We start from the raw sequence: 15593 nt of genomic DNA, 5'->3' as shown, positions 1-15593 counted from the left end.
ACCATTAGAGTTAAACGAGTATTAAAAATGGGGAATCTTTTAATATCTGCATTTGCTTAACGATTGTGGTGGATGGAGTTTGTGTATGCTCATGCATTTCATTTTGCTAAATCGTGCTGACCCGTGATAGGTGGCACCTCGGTAAACAGTACTGACCCGTGATAGGTGGTACGTTTACGATTTACGTTTTGGTAAATTGTGTTGACCCGTGATAGGTGGCACCTCGGTAAACGGTACTGACGCGTGATAGGTGGTACGTTTACGATTTACGTTTTGGTAAATTGTGCTGACCCGTGATAGGTGGCACCTCGGTAAATAGTACTGACCCGTGATAGGTGGTACGTTTACGATTTACGTTTTGGTAAATTGTGCTGACCCGTGATAGGTGGCACCTCGGTAAACAGTACTGACCCGTGATAGGTGGTACGTTTACGATTTACGTTTTGGTAAATCGTGCTGACCCGTGATAGGTGGCACCTCGGTAAACAGTACTGACCCGTGATAGGTGGTACGTTTATGATTTACGCTTTTTAGTAAATCGTGATGACCGGTGATAGGTGGCACCTCGGTAATTGGTACTTTGGCCTACGATAGGTGGTACAATTATGATTTACGGCCCTTCGAGGAGGGTTTTGGTTTTGAATTCCGAGTTCATGCATTTTGGCATATACTCATCGCATTAGGGTGCTTGGCACACGAGTCGTGTTTGAATCAAGTTATGATTGAGTGTTATGTATTGATTTTGTGTGTAAGTGTGACTGATTGTAAACTATTTTGAAAATCAAGTTGTCATGGTAATTGTGTTGGAATTGCTAAGTGTTATGTATTGATTATCGTGTGTAAGTGTGATGGATTGTAAAACTATTTCGAAACCCAATTTGCTAAGTATTAAGATTTGGAGTTGTGTGTGAATGTGATTGAATTAGTTTATGTATTTTTGGAAGGATAAGCAGGGAAATCGATTTCCCAATCGATTTGGGAAGTTACAGGGGCTCAACTATTTATATAATCGATTTCCCAATCGATTTGGGAAGTTACAAGGGCTCAACTATTTATAAAATCGATTCCCAATCGATTTGGCCATGCAGGAATTCAGCAAAACTGACAAAAATCGATTTGGAAGTCGATTGGCATTAAGTCAGGGGCTCAGCTATCCTGTCAATCGATTGCCCAATCGATTGAGTTAAGCCCATAATTCAAATTTCACTAAAAACCTTCAGGAAATCGATTTGGAAATCGATTGGCTTAGTAGAAATTCTTATTTTGAGTAAGATAACAGATTGCTCAATTGATTTATCAATGTCTTGGTTAGTTATGTATTACTTGATGGATTGAGAACTTTATTTTGTTTTCATTTTTAATTGGCAAGCATTATATGAACTTTTCGCATATGGAAAATCCTTTTAAGGTGCATGCTAAGTTGAAAGGTTATTTTGTGCATTTAAAAACTTAAATGTTATGTGTTAACTGTTAATTTCGGTTGGTGACCCTTTACAACTATTGTGGAAATCTGGGCTTTGCCCTCAGATGAGAGCCAGGACGATCCTACCGGTTTGTACCCTACGGATGGGAATGTAGATGGGAATGCTTGACTGGAGCTATGTTAGGAGGATCTCACGGGGCGCGTGGAGATCACTCATGGTGTATAACTATAGTTTTTTTTTTTTTGAAGAATGATCAGATTAGGATGACATAGAGGGAACATATGTCTTTCTTTTGGATTACGTTATTTTGAATTGGAAAACTATACCTTTACTAATATTGTCAGTATGACATCTTATTTGAATGGGTTCCAAGTATTATTTGTTTTTGTGTAAATACTTTGCATTCATATTTTGAGAAACTTTTCCGTTGCTGGTAAATTATAATGACTCAATTATTTATCCAAAGGTATTGCCTTGTATATTTCTCTGTTTTATTTTAATTTCCTTTTATAAAAAAATACACCCTCGCTTTGAAATGTGCTTGTTATATTGGATTAACATTTAGGTCATTTTCGTCCCATCTAAGCATATTCTAGACCATTTACGGTTTTTAACCAATCTTGTGCATCGAAAATGTTAGTTTGTGTTATTGGATTAACATTTAGGGTTTTATTAATCCATTTAGGGTTTTTAACCAATCTTGTGCATCCAATAAGTTTATTTGTGTAATGGGGTTAATATTTAGCTCATTTTTTTCTCCCTAGGCTTATTCTAGTCCAATTAGGGGTTTTAACCAATCTTGTGCATCCAATACGTTTGTTTGTGACATTGAATAAACATTTAGGTCATTTTCGTCCTCCCTAGGCTTATTATAGTCCAATTATGGTTTTTAACCAATACTTGTGCATCGAATATGTCTGTTTGTGTTATTGGATTAACATTTAGGTCATTTTCGTCCTCCATAGGCTTATTCTAATCCATTTAGGGTTTTTAACCAGTCTTGTGCATCCAATAAGTTTATTTGTGTAATGGGGTTAATATTTAGCTCATTTTTTTCTCCCTAGGCTTATTCTAGTCCAATTAGGGGTTTTAACCAATCTTGTGCATCCAATACGTTTGTTTGTGACATTGAATAAACATTTAGGTCATTTTCGTCCTCCCTAGGCTTATTATAGTCCAATTATGGTTTTTAACCAATACTTGTGCATCGAATATGTCTGTTTGTGTTATTGGATTAACATTTAGGTCATTTTCGTCCTCCATAGGCTTATTCTAATCCATTTAGGGTTTTTAACCAGTCTTGTGCATCCAATAAGTTTATTTGTGTAATTGGATTAATATTTAGCTCATTTTCGTTCTCCCTTTGCTTATTCTAGTCCAATTAGGGTTTTTAACCAATCTTCTGCATCTAATACTGGTGTTTGTGTCAATGGATTAACATTTAGGTCATTTTCGTCCCCCGTAGGCTTATTCTAGAGCATTTACGGTTTTTAACCAATCTTGTGCATCGAATATGTTTGTTTGTGTTATTGGATTAACATTTAGGTCATTTTTGTCCTCCCTAGCCTTATTTTAGTCCAATTAGGGTTTTTAACCAATCTACTGCCTCTAATACTGGTGTTTGTGTCAATGGATTAACATTTAGTTCATTTTCGTCCCCCCTAAGCTTATTCTAGACCATTTACGGTTTTTAACCAATCTTGTGCATCGAATATGCTTGTTTGTGTTATTGGATTTACATTTAGGTCATTTTTGTTCTCCCTAGGCTTATTCTAGTCCAATTAGGTTTTTAACCAATCTTGTGCATCTAATACGTGTGTTCGTGTCATTGGATTAACATTTTGACCATTTTCGCCCTCCCTAGGCTTATTCTAGTCCGGTAAGGGTTGTTAACCAATCTTAATTATCCAATAGATATGTCTATATCATTGGATTAACATTTATGCTATTTTTGTCCTCCTTAAGCTTATTCTATTCCGATTATGTTTGTTAACCTAACTCGTACATCCAATAGGTATGTACGAGACATTGGATTAACATTTAGGACATTTTCGTCCCCCTTAAGCTTATTCAAGTCCATTTAGGGTTTTTAAGCAATATTGTGCATCCGATAAGTTTATTTGTGTCATTGGATTAACATTTAGGTCTTTTTTGCCTCCCTTGGCTTATCCTAGTCCAATTAGAGTTTTTAACCAATCTTTTGTATTCAATAAGTTCGTTTGTATCGTTGGATTAACATTTAGGTCATTTTATTCCTCCCTTGGGTTATTCTAATCCATTTACGGTTATTTACCAATCTTGTGCATCCAATAAGCGTGTTTATGTCATTGGATTAACGTTTAGGTCATTTTCGTGATCCTTCGACTTATTGCAGTGCATTTAGAGTTTTTAACCAATCTTGTGCTTCTAATATGTGTGTTTGTGTCATTTGATTAACATTTATGTCATTTTTGTCCTCCCAAAGCTTGTTCTAGTCCAGTTAGGATTTTTAACCAATCTTGTGCATCCAACACGTGTGTTTGTGTCATTTGATTAACATTTACGTCATTTTCGTCGTCCCTAGACTTATTCTAGTCCAATTAAGGTTTTTCACCAATCTTGTGCATCCAATAAGTTCATTTGTGTAATTGGATGAACATTTAGGTCATTTTCGTCCTCCCTAGGCTTATTCTTGTCCAATTAGGCTTTTTAGCCAATCTTGTGCATCCAATAAGTTCATTTGTGTCATTTGATTAACATTTACGTCATTTTCGTCGTCCCTAGACTTATTCTAGTCCAATTAAGGTTTTTAACCAATCTTGTGCATCCAATACAAGTGTTTCTGTTATTGGAATAATGTTTAGGTCATTTTCGTCCTCCTTCGGCTTATTCTTTTCCATTAGTGTTTTTTACCTATATAGTGCATCCAGTAGGTGTGTTTGTAACATTGGATTAATATTTAGCTCATTTTATGGTTTTAACCAATCTTGTGCATCCAATACATGTGCTCGTTTCATTGAATTAACATTTCGGTCATTTTTGCCATCCCTAAGTTGATTCGAGTCCAACTAGGGTTTTTTTACCAATCTTTATCATCCAATTGGTCTGTCTGTGTCATTGGATTAACATTTAGGTCATTTTCGTCCTCCCTAGGCTTATTCTAGTCCGATGTTAACCTAACTCGTCAATCCAATAAATGTGTTTGTTATATTGGATTAACATTTAGGTCATTTTCGTCCCATCTAAGCATATTCTAGACCATTTACGGTTTTTAACCAATCTTGTGCATCGAAAATGTTTGTTTGTCTTATTGGATTAATATTCAGGTCATTTTCGTCCTCCGTAGGGTTATACTAATCCATTAAGGGTTTTTAACCAATCTTGTGCATCCAATAAGTTTCTTTGTGTAATGGGGTTAATATTTAGCTCATTTTTTTCTCCCTAGGCTTATTCTAGTCCAATTAGGGGTTTTAACCAATCTTGTGCATCCGATATGTTTGTTTGTGACATTGAATAAACATTTAAGTCATTTTCGTCATCCGTAGGCTTATTATAGTCCAATTATGGTTTTTACCAATACTTGTGCATCGAATATGTTTGTTTGTGTTATTGGATTAACATTTAGGTCATTTTTGTCCTCCATGGGCTTATTCTAATGCATTTAGGGTTTTTAACCAGTCTTGTGCCTCCAATAAGTTTATTTGTGTAATTGGATTAATATTTAGCTCATTTTCGTTCTCCCTTGGCTTATTCTAGTCCAATTAGGGTTTTTAACCAATCGACTGCCTCTAATGCTGGTATCTGTGTCAATGGATTAACATTTAGTTCATTTTCGTACCCTATAAGCTCATTCTAGACCATTTACGGTTTTTAACCAATCTTGTGCATCGAAGATGTTTGTTTGTGTTATTGGATTTACATTTAGGTCATTTTTGTCCAGCGTACGCTTATTTTAATCCATTTAGAGTTTTTAACCAATCTTGTGCATCCAATAAGTTTGTTTGTGTAATTGGATTAATATTTAGCTCATTTTTGTTCTCCCTAGACTTATTCTAGTCCAATTAGAGTTATTAACCAATCTTTTGCATCCAATACGTGTGTTTGTGTCATTGGAATAACATTTAGGTCATTTTGGTCCTCGCTAATCTTATTCTTGTCCATTTAGGGTTTTTAACTAGTCTTGTGCATCCAATAAGTTCATTTGTGTCATTGAATTAATGTTTAGGTAATTTTCGTCCTTCATATGCTTATTGTAGTCCTATAATGGTTTTTAACCAATCTTGTGCATCTACTAGGTGTGTTTGTGACATTGGATAAACGTTTAGGTCATTTTCGTGATCCATCGACTTATTGCAGTGCATTTAGGGTTTTTAACCAATCTTGTGCTTCTAATTAGTGTGTTTGTGTCATTTGATTAACATTTAGGTCATTTGATTAACATTTTGTGTCATTTACGATTATTTACCAATCTTGTGCATCCAATAAGCGTGTTTATGTCATTGGATTAACGTTTAGGTCATTTTCGTGATCCTTCGACTTATTGCAGTGCATTTACGGTTTTTAACCAATCTTGTGCTTCTAATAAGTGTGTTTGTGTCATTTGATTAACATTTAGGTCATTTTCGTCCTCCCAAAGCTTTTTCTAGTCCAATTAGGGTTTTTAACCAATCTTGTGCATCCAACACGTGTGTTTGTGTTATTTGATTAACATTTACGTCATTTTCTTCGTCCATCAACTTATTCTAGTCTAATTAAAGTTTTTAACCAATCTTGTACATCCAATACAAGTGTTTCTGTCATTGGAATAATGTTTGGGTCATTTTCGTCCTCCTTCGGCTTATTCTTTTCCATTAGTGTTTTTTACCTATCTAGTGCATCCAGTAGGTGTGTTTGTAACATTGGATTAATATTCATCTCATTTAAGGGTTTTTACCATTCTTGTGCATCCAATAAGTTTATTTGTACCATTGGATTAACATTTTAGCCATTTTCGTCGTCCCTGTGCTTATTCTAGTCCAATTAGGGTTTTTAACCAATCTTGTGCATCCAATACGTGTGCTCGTTTCATTAGATTTACATTTTGGTCATTTTTGCCATCCCAAAGCTGATTCGAGTCCAACTAGGGTTTTTAACCAATCTTGATCATCCAATTGGTCTGTCTGTGTCATTGGATTAACATTTAGGTCATTTTCGTCATCTCTAGGCTTATTCTAGTCCGATTAGGTTTGATAACATAACTCGTCAATCCAATAAATGTGTTTGTTATATTGGATTAACATTTAGGTCATTTTTGTCCCATCTAAGCATATTCTAGACCATTTACGGTTTTTAACCAATCTTGTGCATCGAAAATGTTTGTTTGTGTTATTGGATTAACATTTAGGTCATTTTCGTCCTCCATAGGATTATTCTAATCCATTTAGGGTTTTTAACCAGTCTTGTGCATCCAATAAGTTTATTTGTGTAATAGGATTAATATTTAGCTCATTTTCGTTATCCATTGGCTTATTCTAGTCCAATTAGGGTTTGTAACCAATCTTCTGCATCTAATACTGGTCTTTCTCTCAATGGATTAACATTTACGTCATTTTCGTCCCCCCTAAGCTTATTCTAGACCATTTACGGTTTTGAACCAATTTTGTGCATTGAATATGTTTGTTTGTGTTATTGGATTAACATTTAGGTCATTTTCGTCCTCCCTAGGCTTATTCTAATCCATTTAGGGTTTTTAACCAATCTTTTGAATCCAATAAGTTTATTTGTGTAATTGGATTAATATTTAGCTCATTTTCGTTCTCCCTTTACTTATTTTAGTCCAATTAGGGTTTTTAACCAATCTATTGCCTCTAATATTGGTGTTTGTGTCAATGGATTAACATTTAGTTCATTTCCGTCCCCCCTAAGCTTATTCTAGACCATTTACGGTTTTTAACAAATCTTGTGCATTGAATATGCTTGTTTGTGTTATTGGATTTACATTTAGGTCATTTCCGATAAGGGTTTTTAACCAAACTTCATCATCCAATAGATGTGTCTATATCATTGGATTAGCATTTTGGTCATTTTCGTCCTCCCTAGGCTTATTCTAGTCCGATTACGTTTGTTAACTTAACTCGTACATCCAATAGGTGTGTTTGAGACATTCGATTAACATTTAGGACATTTTCACGCCCCCTAAGCTTATTCAAGTCCATTTAGGGTTTTTAAGCAATATTGTGCATCCAATATGTTTATTTGTGTCATTGGATTAACATTTAGGTCTTTTTTGCCTCCGTTTGCTTATCCTAGTCCAATTAGAGTTTTCAACCAATCTTTTGTATTCAATAAGTTCGTTTGTATCGATGGATTAACATTTAGGTCATTTTATTCCTCCCTTGGGTTATTCTAATCCATTTACGGTTATTTACCAATCTTGTGCATCCAATAAGCGTGTTTATGTCATTGGATTAACGTTTAGGTCATTTTCGTGATCCTTCGACTTACTGCAGTGCATTTAGGGTTTTTAACCAATCTTGTGCTTCTAATAAGTGTGTTTGTGTCATTTGATTAACATTTAGGTCATTTTCGTCCTCCCAAAGCTTGTTCTAGTCCAATTAGGGTTTTTAACCAATCTTGTGCATCCAACACATGTGTTTGTGTCATTTATTAACATTTATGTCATTTTCGTCGTCCTTAAACTTATTCTACTCCAATTAAGGTTTTAAACCAATCTTGTGCATCCAATACAAGTGTTTGTGTCAATGGAATAATGTTTGGGTCATTTTCGTCCTCCTTCTGCTTGTTCTTTTCCATTAGTGTTTTTTACCTATCTAGTGCATCCAGTAGATGTGTTTGTAACATTGGATTAATATTTAGCTCATTTTAGGGTTTTAACCAATCTTGTGCATCCAATAAGTTTATTTGTATCATTCGATTAACATTTTATCCATTTTCGTCATCCCTATGCTTATTCTAGTCCAATTAGGCTTTTTAACCAATCTTGTGCATCCAATACGTGTGCTCGTTTCATTTGATTGACATTTTGGTCATTGTTGCCATCCCAAGCTTATTCTAGTCCAAGTAGAGTTTTTAACCAATCTTTATCATCCAATTGGTCTGTCTGTGTCATTGGATTAACATTTAGGTCATTTTCGTCCTCCATATGCTTATTCTAGTCCGATTAGGTTTGTTATCCTAACTTGTCAATCCAATAAATGTGTTTGTTATTGGATTTACATTTAGGTCATTTTCGTCTAACGTACGCTTATTTTAATCCATTGGGGTTTTAACCAATCTTGTGCATCCAATAAGTTTGTTTGTGTAATTAGATTAATATTTAGCTCATTTTTGTTCTCCCTAGGCTTATTCTAGTCCAATTAGAGTTATTAACCAATCTTTTGCATCCAATACGTGTGTTTGTGTCATTGGAATAATATTTAGATCATTTTTGTCCTTGCTAATCTTATTCTTGTCCATTTAGTATTTTTAACTAGTCTTGTGCATCCATTTAGTTCATTTGTGTCATTGATTTATGTTTATGTAATTTTCGTCCTTCATAGGCTTATTGTAGTCCTATAAGGGTTTTTAACCAATCTTGTGCATCTAGTAGGTGTGTTTGTGACATTGGATTAACCTTTAGGTCATTTTCATCCTCTCTAAGCATATTCTTGAACATTTAGGGCTTTTAACCAATTATTTGCATCCAATAAGTTTATTTGTATCATTGGATTAATATTTTAGTCATTTTCGTCCTCCCTAGGGTTATTCTAGTCCAATTGGGTTGTAAACCAATCTTGTGCATCCAATACGTGTGTTCGTGTCATTGGATTAACATTTTGGTCATTTTCGTCCTCCCTAGGCTTATTTTAGTCCAATTAGGTTTTTAACCAATCTTGTGCATCCAATTTGTGTGTTCGTCTCATTGGATTAATATTTTGGTCATTTTCGCCCTCCCTAGGCTTATTCTAGTCCGATAAGGGTTTTTAACCAAACTTAATCATCCAATAGATGTGTCTATATCATTGGATTAACATTTTGGTCATTTTCGTCCTCCCTAAGCTTATTCTTGTCCGATTACGTTTGTTAACTTAACTCGTACATCCAATAGGTGTGTTTGAGACATTCGATTAACATTTAGGACATTTTCGCGCCCCCTAAGCTTATTCAAGTCCATTTAGGGTTTTTAAGCAATATTGTGCATCCAATATGTTTATTTGTGTCATTGGATTAACATTTAGGTCTTTTTTGCCTCCCTTTGCTTATCCTAGTCCAATTAGAGTTTTCAACCAATCTTTTGTATTCAATAAGTTCGTTTGTATCGATGGATTAACATTTAGGTCATTTTATTCCTCCCTTGGGTTATTCTAATCCATTTACGGTTATTTACCAATCTTGTGCATCCAATAAGCGTGTTTATGTCATTGGATTAACGTTTAGGTCATTTTCGTGATCCTTCGACTTACTGCAGTGCATTTAGGGTTTTTAACCAATCTTGTGCTTCTAATAAGTGTGTTTGTGTCATTTGATTAACATTTATGTCATTTTCGTCCTCCCAAAGCTTGTTCTAGTCCAATTAGGGTTTTTAACCAATCTTGTGCATCCAACACATGTGTTTGTGTCATTTATTAACATTTATGACATTTTCGTCGTCCCTAAACTTATTCTACTCCAATTGAGGTTTTAAACCAATCTTGTGCATCCAATACAAATGTTTGTGTCATTGGAATAATGTTTGGGTCATTTTCGTCCTCCTTCGGCTTGTTCTTTTCCATTAGTGTTTTTTACCTATCTAGTGCATCCAGTAGATGTGTTTGTAACATTAGATTAATATTTAGCTCATTTTAGGGTTTTAACCAATCTTGTGCATCCAATAAGTTTATTTGTATCATTCGGTTAACCATTTAGCCATTTTCGTCATCCCTATGCTTATTCTAGTCCAATTAGGATTTTTAACCAATCTTGTGCATCCAATACGTGTGCTCGTTTCATTTGATTGACATTTTGGTCATTTTTGCCATTCCTAAGCTTATTCTAGTCCAAGTAGGGTTTTTAACCAATCTATATCATCCAATTGGTCTGTCTGTGTCATTGGATTAACATTTAGGTCATTTTCGTCCTCCCTATGCTTATTCTAGTCCGATTAGGTTTGTTATCCTAACTTGTCAATCCAATAAATGTGTTTGTTATATTGGATTAACATTTAGGTCATTTTCGTCCCATCTAAGCATATTCTAGACCATTTATGGTTTTTAACCAATCTTGTGCATCGGAAATGTTTATTTGTGGTATTGGATTAACATTTAGGTCATTTTCGTCATCCGTAGGGTTATATAAATCCATTTAGGGTTTTTAACCAATCTTGTGCTTCCAATAAGTTTATTTGTGTAATGGGGTTAATATTTAGCTCATTTTTTTCTCCCTAGGCTTATCCTAGTCCAATTAGGGGTTTAAACCAATCTTGTGCATCCAATACGTTTGTTTGTGACATTGAATAAACATTTAGATCATTTTCGTCCCTAGGCTTATCCTAGTCCAATTAGGGGTTTAAACCAATCTTGTGCATCCAATACGTTTGTTTGTGACATTGAATAAACATTTAGATCATTTTCGTCCTCCCTAGGCTTATTATAGTCCAATTATGGTTTTTAACCAATACTTGTGCATCGAATATGTTTTTTTGTGTTATTGGATTAACATTTATGTCATTTTCGTCCTCCATTGACTTATTCTAATCCATTTAGGGTTTTTAACCAGTCTTGTGTATCCAATAAGTTTATTTGTGTAATTGGATCAATATTTAGCTCATTTTTGTTCTCCCTTGGCTTATTCTAGTCCAATTACACTACTAGAAAAATCTATTTTAGCTGCTAAATGTAGCGTCGGCTACGACTCCGACGCTAGGTAGCATCGGTGTAGCGTCGGTCAAGCAAACGCTAAAGTACCAAATTTTGTTTTTTAAATTTTTTATAAAACTAGCGTCGGCTAGGCCGACGTAAAGTAAAATAAGGCATACATTAGTTTATTATTTTAATTTTTAGTATTTAATTTTAATATGTAGCGTCGGACTGTCCGACGCTAAGGTTATGATTTTTTAAAATTTAATTTTTTAATATTATTTGAAAATTAATATTATACTTTCTTTAAACTTATCACCCCTCATCTCAGAACTCACTTCATCATCAACACTCATCCCTCATGTTTTTCCTTTAACCCTATCATTTGAACCCATCAACCACTTTCAACCCTCTCAATGTCGTGAAGCTCAGCCTCTCGCCCACTCTGTATTCACCGTGAAGATAACCCTAACATTTGAACCCATCACCCACTCTGTGTTCACCGTGAAGCTCAGCCTCTCGCGGCCGCATCACTGTTTCCATCACGTCACTCACTCTCGTGCATGTCACCCAGTCTGAACCCTAGCTCTCAAACCCGTCACCCTCTCGAACCCGTCACCCACTCCGTCCGTGCCGTCAAGCTCAGCCTCTCGTTGCCGCATCACTTTTTCCTTCGCCTAACTCACTCTCGCGGCCTCACCGTTTCCCTCACTCTCAGTTTCGCCGGCTCACTGTCGCCTCTGGTCTATTCTGAATGTAAGTGTTGTCGTCTCATCCTTAGAGTCACAGTTTAGGTTTTATTGCATTTCATTTGTGTATTTGTTTGGACAAAATGTGAGTTTGAATTTACGGAATCAACTCAGATTGTTAATGTTATTATTGTTGATTGTTAATTTCAATCGTGCGATTCTAAATTTTTTAATTTAGGATTATAATGTAAGCCAATGTTATTACTATTTCTTCCTGATCTGATTTTGTTATTACTGCAATGTTCATACTGATTTAATTATTACTGCAATGATCATACTGGTTATTACTGTTTCTTGAGAAAGTTGAGGTTGTTAATTTGGCTGGTAACATGTTTTATGGGATGATGTCAGATCAGGAAAAAATCAGTAATAACATTGCAGTAATAACTTGTAAGAACCAGTAAGTTGATTATTTCATTAGCAATAGCTTCTTCAAGGTAACCAATTTCATAAGGTAAGCAACCTGTTAAATTAAGTGTTGAAGCTGAAAGTTGAAAACCATTGAAATCAATTGAAGCTAAAACAATAGCAGAGTTGAAAACCATTGAAATCAATTGAACCATTGTCTGTTTCTGCTTTATATGAGGTGTAAATGTTTTCATACTAAATAATTTTAATACTAAATAATTACAATTAGGTTTTTACTATTACAATTAGGTGTAAATCCTTTCTGCTTTATACTTTATTTGTTCTTTATATGATATATCTGTGCTTTCTACTATAACTTGTGATCTGTATGTGCTTTCTGCTTGATTGTGATCTGTCTATAGCTATTGGTCTACGGTATCGAAATGTTTTCATACTAAATAATTTTAATTTCATTAATAAGGTTTTTATTGATGTTAAGTAGTAGATATAGTTTATGCATTGCTTTAATGCAATTCTGCTTTCCAATTATTAGAGTTCTTGTTTATAGAGAGGCAAAATGAATTTTGTTATGACTGCAATTTTTTTACAGATTTTATGAGCTAACTAATATAAACTAATTGATTAATATAATACTTCAGTTTTTTGGCTCAAAGTATTTTAGGCTACACATTATGTTATTTAGTTCAGCTTTGAGGACTATATGATGCTATACACGTATTATTGTCTCCGATGTTTTGGTTTTATATTAAATGGGTTTTGCTTGAGTTGATTTAGAGTTTTACTATTGTGGAAATTATTTATCATTAAATTATATTGCAGGACCATTTACAATATGTGTACTCAAAAGCCTCCTCATAACTATTCCCAACAATTGTATGATAAGTACAAGGAGTCATTTGAAGAGTACATCATATGAACGGTGAGTAATGCATGCTATTACTTAGATATGATATGCGATATTGATAACCTGTTTGAATATATTAAAAATTATATTTTATGCATTATAGTCATTACTTGTTTGCTACTATCCTACTAGAGTAATAGCGAGTATCAGATCAGACTATCATGCACGTTCTTGAGTCGACTTTATAGGGCTATTGATTAGTTCTAATAAGAACAAAGTTCAATTGATTTCTGATTGTTTTTAATGCTCCTTGAGTTCTAAGACATGATATCAGTGACACATCTTTTTTTCCAGTTCGGAAAATGTTAGCATAAATGATGTAGTTCTTAGAAGGTTAGGTAGTTTTTATAGGCAACAAGGGAAAAAATGAAAATATATCTTAATCCATGCTTCCTAGTTCTTATAAGTTATAAGTCTCCCCTCCACAAAATTATGTTTTGAACATTCAATCTCCAAGTGGACTAGATAATTATAGTTTTGATTTTTGAGTAAAGTGGTCACAAAGTGAATGTTTTGGAAGTGAAAGAGGCAGCACACCTGCAACCACATAACATGGTCAGACATTTGTAATATTTAGTTGATAAAAGGGCCATGTCAATGCCTCAAGGCACCCATAGACAAGAACAAACAACCATAAACCATCTTAACAATATGTGAAATAGTAGTATTGAAAACCGAACCATAGACTTGATCATCTAAGTGTGCCCTTTTGCTACCAACTAATTTCTCAATCTGACCACGTGTCTCGGAGTTTGTGTGTTATTAGTTTTTCTTTCATAAAATGAATATCACTTTTTTTTTTGGGTTCAGGTATTACCTTATTTGAGAGAGAAGCATGATGAATTTATGTTGCGAGAACTTGTGAGGAGGTGGGCAAACCATAAAATTATGGTTAGATGGCTTTCTCGTTTCTTTCACTATTTGGATCGATATTTTACTGCCTGGAGGTTACTTCTACCGCTTAATGAAGTTGGGTTGACTTGCTTCCTTGATTCTGTGTCAGTTTTTATTAGTTATTCTTGTTAAGGTTACAACTCATAAATGCAGCTAGTTTTGTAGTGCTACTGCTAACTAGACCTGCTTCACATTATCATTTCATTATAATGTTGCTTCCTTAAAAGATAAATCATTAATGTGTGATTTTTATTGTTTCCATTCCAGGTTTACAAGGAACTAAATGGGAAAGTGAGAGATGCATTGATTTCTCTTGTATGTTCTTTCTTCCTTACTTCCTTATTATACAAGATTTTCCGCATTTACAAATATAGATTAAACAATTTATCCTTTTCTGTTAAAAGATTGATCAAGAACGTGAAGGAGAGCAGATTGATCGAGCTCTATTAAAAAAATGTACTAGATATATTTGTCGAAATTGGAATAGGGCAAATGGATCACTATGAGAATGGTTTTGAAGCTGCCATGCTCAACGACACGTCTGCATATTATTGTTGAAAGGCTTCAAACTGGATCCTAGAAGATTCTTGTCCTGGTTATATGCTCCAGGTATTGTGATTACCAACCATAACTTGTTTTCATCATCTACAATGCCATACCAGTTCTGTTTAATATTGTGGCTTTCATTATAGGCTGAAGAGTGCTTGAAACGGGAGAAAGATAGGGTTGCTCATTACCTGCACTCTAGTAGCAAGTCAAAGTTATTAGAGGTTTATTCTTTACTTGCTAATATTCCAGCTATCTGGTCTAAAACCGTGTCCAAAATAGAGTACTATCTTCCTACTGTCATGTAATCTAAATGTCATAAGTCTATGTAGTGGCATGATGGCATCGACCTCTTGCAAATGCATGGTGGGGCATTCTAAAGTAGACCTCCAATGGGCTGTTTTTTTGTGTATTACCCCATGAAGATGCTATTTGGTACTATGCTACCTTTTACATTGGGAAAAATCTAACGGTCTACGAAATGAGCTTTTTTCCTAGCAATTTTCTCAATTAATTTTGATTGTCCTTGGGTTTAAAAGTTATTATTTTTTATGTTTCATCCACTAAAATGAAATTGGTGATTACTGATTAGTAAAGTCATACTTATGACTAGAAAAGCCAAGGTAAAAACTGGAGAGGTGAAGAATAGAAATTCATGATTTGTTGGACCATGTCTCTGTTTTCATTATTTGTTGAGGAATAGAAGTTCCTTAACACAAAATCGCGATCACATTAGTTAGTAGTTAGATTGATATGATCTCATATTAATTATTTTTATCATGCTTAAATTTGAGGCTAAAATCAGTTAGCAGTTAATAACGTTTTGCTGACTTTTCATTGTTGACCAACTAGCGTCGGCCAGACCGACGCTATATTATAAAAAATTATTTCACCGTAGCGTCGGCCTAACCGACGA

General features: G+C 34.5%; 1 long non-coding RNA gene across 3 annotated transcripts; it reads left to right on the top strand.

Moving 5' to 3' along the window:
• The first annotated feature begins 11548 nt into the window (after window positions 1-11548).
• LOC101497169 (uncharacterized) lies at window positions 11549-15191 on the top strand. Of its 3 annotated transcripts, none has more exons than XR_012162198.1 (6): window positions 11549-11971; window positions 13153-13252; window positions 14048-14235; window positions 14399-14446; window positions 14536-14740; window positions 14824-15191. It is a non-coding gene; the product is annotated as an uncharacterized lncRNA (long non-coding RNA). The 3 variants fall into 3 exon arrangements; XR_012162199.1 differs by having other exon boundaries at window positions 14048-14264; XR_012162197.1 differs by having other exon boundaries at window positions 14048-14446.
• Window positions 15192-15593: the final 402 nt, after the last annotated feature.

This window comes from Cicer arietinum, chromosome 3, assembly GCF_000331145.2.
Source record: "Cicer arietinum cultivar CDC Frontier isolate Library 1 chromosome 3, Cicar.CDCFrontier_v2.0, whole genome shotgun sequence".
NCBI lineage: Eukaryota > Viridiplantae > Streptophyta > Magnoliopsida > Fabales > Fabaceae > Cicer > Cicer arietinum.
This window is presented reverse-complemented; position numbering and strand designations above follow the sequence as displayed.